General features: G+C 46.5%; 1 long non-coding RNA gene across 1 annotated transcript; it reads left to right on the top strand.

The window, feature by feature from the left end:
* The first annotated feature begins 688 nt into the window (after window positions 1–688).
* Window positions 689–7,292, top strand: LOC147673223 (uncharacterized). Its single transcript, XR_015302504.1, has 3 exons — window positions 689–2,110; window positions 5,899–5,990; window positions 7,224–7,292. It is a non-coding gene; the product is annotated as an uncharacterized LOC147673223 (long non-coding RNA).
* The last annotated feature ends 2,549 nt before the right edge of the window (window positions 7,293–9,841 follow it).

Raw genomic sequence — 9,841 nt, 5'->3', positions numbered from 1 at the left:
GGATCCAAGTAAGGCATCTGTGTATTGTAGCTAATGTTATTTTTTTTTTCTCTTATGTTTAGGTCTAACATGGTCAATGTATGTTGTTCTGGTTTGCCTTTACAGGTAAGCCAGGTTTCTTTTTTAGGCTAATGTTATGTTTTTTTTATTTTTTCTAGGTCCAACATGGCCTGTGGCGTCGCCCTGCAGCTATGTGCATAGCTGTGCACGGATCGATTCCAATCCGAGGCTCCTGCGACATACAAGTACGTTATTTCTTTAAATAAAAATGTATCTACCTTTTTTTACTATATTGTCTGTATTGCCTAATAGCTGTCATTTCATTTGCTTAAAATTTTTGGACGATATTTACACTTTAATTTGTTTGACGAAAGTGCTATTAATAATTTAATACGGGGGAGTACTTTATTTTAATACGGCATGGGCGGGGCACGTTTATTCACGTTAACGTCATTTCCCGATATCTTCTGGAAAGTTCTACAGGTAAGAGAGCAACTTTCGTCCGTTGATGTAATGTATTTACTTATTTTGGGTAGATGTACTATTTTTCCTTACAGGTAAGCCAGATTTGTTTTTTTTGGCTAATGTAATGTTTCTTTTCTTCCGATTCCAAGCTCTTTTGCAGTTTGAGGTCAGCTATCTTTTCTATTGTAGTATTTTTTTTGTTTTTATTCTGTATTTTCTAGGTCCAACATGGCCCGTGGCGTCTCCCTGCAGCCGTGTGCACTACTGTGCACGCAGTTTTTCAGATAGGTATGTATGTTTTTTTAGGCTAATCTTATGTTTCGTTTCTTTTTTCTAGGTCCAACATGGCTCGTGGCGTCTCCATTTTTCACGTTAACGTACTTTCCCGATATCTTCACTGAAGTTTGCGCAGGTGTCGTCCTGGTATTCGGGTCCTGTACTCTAGTTTTGCCTTAAGTATCTGATGTTTTCTGATCTTTGCCTCTTGTTTTTAACTTTTTTTTTTCTAGGTCCAACATGGCTCGTGGCGTCTCCCTTTTTCACGTTAACGTAATTTCCCGATATCTTCACTGATGTTTGCGCAGGTGTCGTCCTGGTATTCGGGTCCTGTACTCTAGTTTTGCCTTAAGTAGCTGATGTTTTCTGATCTTTACCTCTTGTTTTTAAAAATGTATATGTATGCACTGTCCATGTTCTGTTTGTGTTTGTCTGATTTATACACCCCACTGACTGTGCTGCTACGATCGACAGGTAAGTGATATATTTTAATACATTTATGCACTGTTCATGTTTTATTTGTGTAACGATTGTCTGATTTCTACAGTTCACTGAATTTACTGCTACGATCGACAGGTTAGGTGCAGAGCGCCATATTAGTAATATAAAAGAAAAATATTTTGCCACAATTTGTAGTATCATTAATTTGTGAGCTACTGTTTCAAATTATATGCCTACTGTTATGCTTGCAAGTTTACGCTCAATTTGATAACGTTTTGTTAACACGCTTGCATGCAACTGCGTTTTTATTTTATTAAATTTTACACTGCACTTGCGTATTGGTTTTAATGCACGCACGACTTTGTAGTAACTGCCCAGACTACTTGGTGCCACTTTAATTCTTTTGGGAGGGTGGGACCTGTCTCTTGCATCCGCGCGCGTTCACACTCAATTCACATGTAATTGCCACATCTTGACTCGCAATAAGATACACTTCTTTCCAGACTGTCCTTTGTTTGCTAGAAGGAAGCACCGCACCCAAACATTAACATACGGCTACAGGGCAACGTCAACACTACATGTGGTCTTCTTTTGGTATTTAATTCAAGCAACTGACAGGCCTTCGTGTATACTTAACACAGAATTCGCACCTCTTCACTCACAATGGAATACACTTCTTGCCAGACAGTCCTTTGTTTGCTAGAAGGAAGCACCGCACCCAAACATTAACATACGGCTACAGGGCAACATCTTACCTATTTGCTGTTTTTCAACACTACATGTGGTTTCTTTTGTTATTTAATTCAAGCAACAACACTTTTTTTTAGCTTTCGCACTATTTAAAACACACGAGCGGACTTTCGGGACAGTTCTTGGGAAAAAGCCCGACGGTATACTTCGAGAGCTGATCGATCTCTAACTAAAAACTGTAAGTAACTGCTTTCATTAAGAATAAGAGAATGCTTTACTTTTTCCGTTTTAAATTTATTAACAAAAAATAATTCATTTAGTATATTTGTATAAATTTTAAAACTTTTACTTCTAAAATTTACGTGCACATGGCTTTTTATTAAACACTTTAAAGCATTTTAGAATATTTTTTGTCGGGAAACTTTCAACATCATGCAACTTTTGCCATATCTCATGTTCTTTAGTAGCTGCAGTGTAAGAAATGAGTGTATTTAAAAGATCTTATCATTTGTAGTAACTCCATAAAGAGTACTACCAGTGTTTGTAAAAGCATTAACAGTAAATAGCCATGCGGGAAAGAGCCCTGTCGCGTAGCTGTGGAGAGCGGGAGGGGGCATGCTGTAACCCCGGACTCTACGTAAAGCACCCGTCTCATCGTGTGCCGTCTGTCATCATCAGTGTACTGGGGTAACTTTTACTTTGTTTGTAAAAGCATTAACAGTAAATAGCCATGCGGGAAAGAGCCCTGTCGCGTAGCTGTGGAGAGCGGGAGGGGGCATGCTGTAACCCCGGACTCTACGTAAAGCACCCGTCTCCTCGTGTGCCGTCTGTCATCATCAGTGTCCTGGGGTAACTTTTACTTTGTTTGTAAAAGCATTAACAGTAAATAGCCATGCGGGAAAGAGCCCTGTCGCGTAGCTGTGGAGAGCGGGAGGGGGCATGCTGTAACCCCGGACTCTACGTAAAGCACCCGTCTCCTCGTGTGCCGTCTGTCATCATCAGTGTCCTGGGGTAACTTTTACTTTGTTTGTAAAAGCATTAACAGTAAATAGCCATGCGGGAAAGAGCCCTGTCGCGTAGCTGTGGAGAGCGGGAGGGGGCATGCTGTAACCCCGGACTCTACGTAAAGCACCCGTCTCCTCGTGTGCCGTCTGTCATCATCAGTGTCCTGGGGTAACTTTTACTTTGTTTGTAAAAGCATTAACAGTAAATAGCCATGCGGGAAAGAGCCCTGTCACGTAGCTGTGGAGAGCGGGAGGGGGCATGCTGTAACCCCGGACTCTACGTAAAGCACCCGTCTCATCGTGTGCCGTCTGTCATCATCAGTGTCCTGGGGTAACTTTTACTTTGTTTGTAAAAGCATTAACAGTAAATAGCCATGCGGGAAAGAGCCCTGTCGCGTAGCTGTGGAGAGCGGGAGGGGGCATGCTGTAACCCCGGACTCTACGTAAAGCACCCGTCTCCTCGTGTGCCGTCTGTCATCATCAGTGTCCTGGGGTAACTTTTACTTTGTTTGTAAAAGCATTAACAGTAAATAGCCATGCGGGAAAGAGCCCTGTCGCGTAGCTGTGGAGAGCGGGAGGGGGCATGCTGTAACCCCGGACTCTACGTAAAGCACCCGTCTCCTCGTGTGCCGTCTGTCATCATCAGTGTCCTGGGGTAACTTTTACTTTGTTTGTAAAAGCATTAACAGTAAATAGCCATGCGGGAAAGAGCCCTGTCGCGTAGCTGTGGAGAGCGGGAGGGGGCATGCTGTAACCCCGGACTCTACGTAAAGCACCCGTCTCATCGTGTGCCGTCTGTCATCATCAGTGTCCTGGGGTAACTTTTACTTTGTTTGTAAAAGCATTAACAGTAAATAGCCATGCGGGAAAGAGCCCTGTCGCGTAGCTGTGGAGAGCGGGAGGGGGCATGCTGTAACCCCGGACTCTACGTAAAGCACCCGTCTCCTCGTGTGCCGTCTGTCATCATCAGTGTCCTGGGGTAACTTTTACTTTGTTTGTAAAAGCATTAACAGTAAATAGCCATGCGGGAAAGAGCCCTGTCGCGTAGCTGTGGAGAGCGGGAGGGGGCATGCTGTAACCCCGGACTCTACGTAAAGCACCCGTCTCCTCGTGTGCCGTCTGTCATCATCAGTGTCCTGGGGTAACTTTTACTTTGTTTGTAAAAGCATTAACAGTAAATAGCCATGCGGGAAAGAGCCCTGTCGCGTAGCTGTGGAGAGCGGGAGGGGGCATGCTGTAACCCCGGACTCTACGTAAAGCACCCGTCTCATCGTGTGCCGTCTGTCATCATCAGTGTCCTGGGGTAACTTTTACTTTGTTTGTAAAATCATTAACAGTAAATAGCCATGCGGGAAAGAGCCCTGTCGCGTAGCTGTGGAGAGCGGGAGGGGGCATGCTGTAACCCCGGACTCTACGTAAAGCACCCGTCTCCTCGTGTGCCGTCTGTCATCATCAGTGTCCTGGGGTAACTTTTACTTTGTTTGTAAAAGCATTAACAGTAAATAGCCATGCGGGAAAGAGCCCTGTCGCGTAGCTGTGGAGAGCGGGAGGGGGCATGCTGTAACCCCAGACTCTACGTAAAGCACCCGTCTCCTCGTGTGCCGTCTGTCATCATCAGTGTCCTGGGGTAACTTTTACTTTGTTTGTAAAAGCATTAACAGTAAATAGCCATGCGGGAAAGAGCCCTGTCGCGTAGCTGTGGAGAGCGGGAGGGGGCATGCTGTAACCCCGGACTCTACGTAAAGCACCCGTCTCCTCGTGTGCCGTCTGTCATCATCAGTGTCCTGGGGTAACTTTTACTTTGTTTGTAAAAGCATTAACAGTAAATAGCCATGCGGGAAAGAGCCCTGTCGCGTAGCTGTGGAGAGCGGGAGGGGGCATGCTGTAACCCCGGACTCTACGTAAAGCACCCGTCTCATCGTGTGCCGTCTGTCATCATCAGTGTCCTGGGGTAACTTTTACTTTGTTTGTAAAAGCATTAACAGTAAATAGCCATGCGGGAAAGAGCCCTGTCGCGTAGCTGTGGAGAGCGGGAGGGGGCATGCTGTAACCCCGGACTCTACGTAAAGCACCCGTCTCCTCGTGTGCCGTCTGTCATCATCAGTGTCCTGGGGTAACTTTTACTTTGTTTGTAAAAGCATTAACAGTAAATAGCCATGCGGGAAAGAGCCCTGTCGCGTAGCTGTGGAGAGCGGGAGGGGGCATGCTGTAACCCCGGACTCTACGTAAAGCACCCGTCTCCTCGTGTGCCGTCTGTCATCATCAGTGTCCTGGGGTAACTTTTACTTTGTTTGTAAAAGCATTAACAGTAAATAGCCATGCGGGAAAGAGCCCTGTCGCGTAGCTGTGGAGAGCGGGAGGGGGCATGCTGTAACCCCGGACTCTACGTAAAGCACCCGTCTCCTCGTGTGCCGTCTGTCATCATCAGTGTCCTGGGGTAACTTTTACTTTGTTTGTAAAAGCATTAACAGTAAATAGCCATGCGGGAAAGAGCCCTGTCGCGTAGCTGTGGAGAGCGGGAGGGGGCATGCTGTAACCCCGGACTCTACGTAAAGCACCCGTCTCCTCGTGTGCCGTCTGTCATCATCAGTGTCCTGGGGTAACTTTTACTTTAACAAACAGATTACATTCTCTTGTGCGAAACAACTGCTCTTTCTGTAAAAATGCCCATTTGTATTCAGTAGTATAACTCGGTGACATGCTGGGTAAACTTTTGGAAATGAGCCGAAAGTAATAATATTGGTAAAGTAATAGCGCATTATTACAATCCATCCGTTTGTTAACAGATTGCACACCAAATCGTGTCTCGTTTGTGAGGGGCCACGAACGCTCATGCTACCTTACCTTGCTCGCGCATCCCCTATCTGCTTGGGGACTGTCTCCGGGGCTGACCACCTCCATAGCACCCCTCTCCAGCGCGTCTCAGAGGCACAGGGCACATACATGCTGTTTTTGTACATTACACGTGCTCATCTTTTTTTGGATTAATTAAAGTAACTGACATTATTTCTTCCTTTCGCAGTATTTGAAGCACACGAGCGAACATTCTGAATATTTCATAAAAAGAAGCTAGGCCGTATACTTCAAGAGCTCATCTCTCGATTTTACAGAACTGTAAGTAACTTCATACAATGGAAAGACAGTAATGCTTTGTTTTGCATTTTTAGCCTTTTTAACTTCACTTACATTTGTTTACGAGAAATGTAACGCTGTCATACCTTTAGCTTTTATTTGTCAAATTTACGCGCACTCTGTAATTTTTAAAACACTATCTTGTACTTTTAGATAATTTGTCCATTGCACCATCACTCACTGCTGCACTCTCTTCAGCCTCTCTGCACCATCACTCACTGCTGCACTCTCTCCTCAGTCTAGGTGTAACATCCCTTCATTCTCTCCTCAGCCTCTCCCTGCACGGTCCCTTCAATGTTGCCCTCTCTGCTCAGACTCCCGCATCCAGGCTGCACCCATGACTCATCCACTGCACCATCACTCACTGTTGCACTCTCTCCTCAGCCTCTCCCTGCACGCTCCCTTCACTGTTGCACTCTCTCCTCGGCCTCTCCTTGCACGGTCCCTTCACTGCTGCCCTCTCTACTCAGACCCCCTCATCCAGGCTGCACCCATGACTCATCCACTGCACCTTCACTCACTGTTGCACTCTCTCCTCAGCCTCTCCCTGCACGGTCCCTTCACTGTTGCACTCTCTCCTCAGACCCCCCTCATCCAGGCTGCACCCATGACTCATCCACTGCACCTTCACTCACTGTTGCACTCTCTCCTCAGCCTCTCCCTGCACGGTCCCTTCACTGTTGCACTCTCTCCTCAGACCCCCCTCATCCAGGCTGCACCCATGACTCATCCACTGCACCATCACTCACTGTTGCACTCTCTCCTCAGCCTCTCCCTGCACGGTCCCTTCACTGTTGCACTCTCTCCTCAGAGTCTCCCTGCCCCGTCCCTTCACTGATGCACTCTGTAATTTTTAAAACTCTGTCTAGCACATTTCGATAATTTGTTGTAAAAAGCGTTCATTATAATGAAACTGTTGCCGTATCGAATGCTCTTTGGTAGCTGCAGTGTTTAGACGGAGTGTATTTCAAAGACCTTATCCCTCGTATAAACTCTTTAAATAGCAGCACTAGTGTTCGCAAAAACAGCCTGTAGCTTTGCTGTCAGTAGAGGGGGGGCGTGGGGGGGGGGGGGGGGAAAGGGCGGAGGATGCGGTAGCTACAGACTCCTTACGTAAAGCATCCGTCTCCTCGTGCGCTGTCTGCCCAATGCCACACTTCTTGAATTATTTTATTCAAGTAACTGACATTATTTTTTATTTCCTTGTATTTCAAGCATTCGAGCGACCTTTTCTCGAGTGGTAGCCAGGCAGTATATTTCGAGAGCTGATATATCTCTGTTGCAGAACTGTAAGTAATTTTATACATTAAAAATAAGACAATGCTTGACTTTTAAGGGTTTACCTTTTTTAACTTTACTTATATTTTGACTTACGATATATGTAACAATGTTATACCTTTACATTTTATTTGCAAAATATACGTGCACCTTTTAATTTATTACACACTTTCGAGCACATTTCAATACTTTGTTTACTACGTTTGACATCCTCAACCTCTCCCTCCACCGTCCCTTTACTGCTGCAATCGCTCCTCAGCCTCTCCATGCATACTCTCCTCAACGTATACAAATGTAATCTAAATGAACGGAAAAGTGATGCAACTTTTGCCATATCTCATGTTCTTTAGTACCTGCAGTGTAAGAAATGAGTGTATTTAAAAGATCTTATTTGTAGTAACTCCATAAAGAGTACTACCAGTGTTTGTAAAAGCATTAACAGTAAATAGCCATGCGGGAAAGAGCCCTGTCGCTTTGCTGTGGTTGAGCGGGAGGGTGGATGCTGTAACCCCGGACTCTACGTAAAGCACCCGTCTCCTCGTGTGCCGTCTGTCATCATCAGTGTCATGGGGTAACTTTTACTTTAACAAACAGATGACATTCTCTTGTGCGAAACAACTGCTCTTCCTGTAAAAATGCCCATTTGTATTCAGTAGTCTAACTCTGTGACATGCTGGGTAAACTTTTGGAAATGAGCCGAAAGTAATAATATTAGTAAAGTAATAGCGCATTATTAGCCCTTGTGCTGTTTCTCTGGAGGAGGATTGCTGCTGCTGAATCAAACGCCAAGCGCTACATTTATCTTCATATTATCGGCGCCTTTGCCCGCCCGCCTCCCTCTCCTAACCAGCTATAGAAATCATAGAGCGGAGCGCGGCGCTGGGCGAAGGAGACTACAACTCCCAGCAGCCCTAGCGGCACCGGCCGCGGCAGTTTCGCGCCAGGAGGCGCAGAAAAACGGAGTCACCCCGGTCGAGGGGGTAGCCCTTGTGCTGTTTCTCTGGAGGAGGATTGCTGCTGCTGAATCAAACGCCAAGCGCTACATTTATCTTCATATTATCGGCGCCTTTGCCCGCCCGCCTCCCGCTCCTAACCAGCTATAGAAATCATAGAGCGGAGCGCGGCGCTGGGCGAAGGAGACTACAACTCCCAGCAGCCCTAGCGGCACCGGCCGCGGCAGTTTCGCGCCAGGAGGCGCAGAAAAACGGAGTCACCCCGGTCGAGGGGGTAGCCCTTGTGCTGTTTCTCTGGAGGAGGATTGCTGCTGCTGAATCAAACGCCAAGCGCTACATTTATCTTCATATTATCGGCGCCTTTGCCCGCCTGCCTCCCGCTCCTAACCAGCTATAGAAATCATAGAGCGGAGCGCGGCGCTGGGCGAAGGAGACTACAACTCCCAGCAGCCCTAGCGGCACCGGCCGCGGCAGTTTCGCGCCAGGAGGCGCAGAAAAACGGAGTCACCCCGGTCGAGGGGGTAGCCCTTGTGCTGTTTCTCTGGAGGAGGATTGCTGCTGCTGAATCAAACGCCAAGCGCTACATTTATCTTCATATTATCGGCGCCTTTGCCCGCCCGCCTCCCGCTCCTAACCAGCTATAGAAATCATAGAGCGGAGCGCGGCGCTGGGCGAAGGAGACTACAACTCCCAGCAGCCCTAGCGGCACCGGCCGCGGCAGTTTCGCGCCAGGAGGCGCAGAAAAACGGAGTCACCCCCGTCTCGCGGGACGCGAGCGGGACGCCGGTCTAAGCCCGGGCAAAGGGCGGGCCCTCTGTGGCCCTCAGTGGCCGAGGTAGGCTGGGCTGGGCCCACTTTCTAACAATATTTTTATATATATCATCAGTCGATATAGCTGACGATTACTTGGCGAGGAGACCATTCTCTCATTTGGTCTGGCACATACAGCATAACCCGTGCATTGACTTTTTATAGTTCAAGACAATTCATTTCCAATTTTTTATTACAGATTTTAATTTTACAAATACTGTTGTCACAAAACGACTGACAGGTTTCTGCAGTGCCCACTATGTCAGCTAGGAAATTACGCTCTGGAAGAACGCTTGAAGGGCGGTCAAATGCATTAATAAGATCGAACCCCTTGCAGAACAAATACGCTAATAGCTTGCAATTGAAGGGACAAATGCAGTTAATGGAAATTTGGGAAAATTCAGCCAAAAAGGAAATGGAAAGATCTCCTCCAAAGGATGAGGGGTCGCTACCACAATTAAACTTTCCTTTTGAGTCTGATTTTAATCAAGACTCAATCACAATGATTCTACCAATTTCTAAGGAGGCAATTACTTTGCCAGCTTCTACTGACAGTGAGCTTCCTAAGTTGTTATCGTCAAATTTAGAAGTAAAACAGCAAAATGAGAAAGTCGGACAGATGGAGATGGACGCAGTGGAACTATCTATGTTGTCCAGTATTGATTTAGAACTTTGTGGTCGATACATGGATGAGGGAAAGGGGAACCAATCCGAACTGAACAAAACCCCTAACAAAGTAAATCCCCCTGGACTAACATTATATAGTAGTACTCCTTCCATTGCATCCAATGA

This window comes from Lissotriton vulgaris, chromosome 12 (genome assembly GCF_964263255.1).
Source record: "Lissotriton vulgaris chromosome 12, aLisVul1.2, whole genome shotgun sequence".
In the NCBI taxonomy this organism is placed as follows: Eukaryota; Metazoa; Chordata; class Amphibia; order Caudata; family Salamandridae; genus Lissotriton; species Lissotriton vulgaris.
Note: the sequence above shows the minus strand (reverse complement) of the source record. Positions and strands in the feature narration are given on the sequence as shown.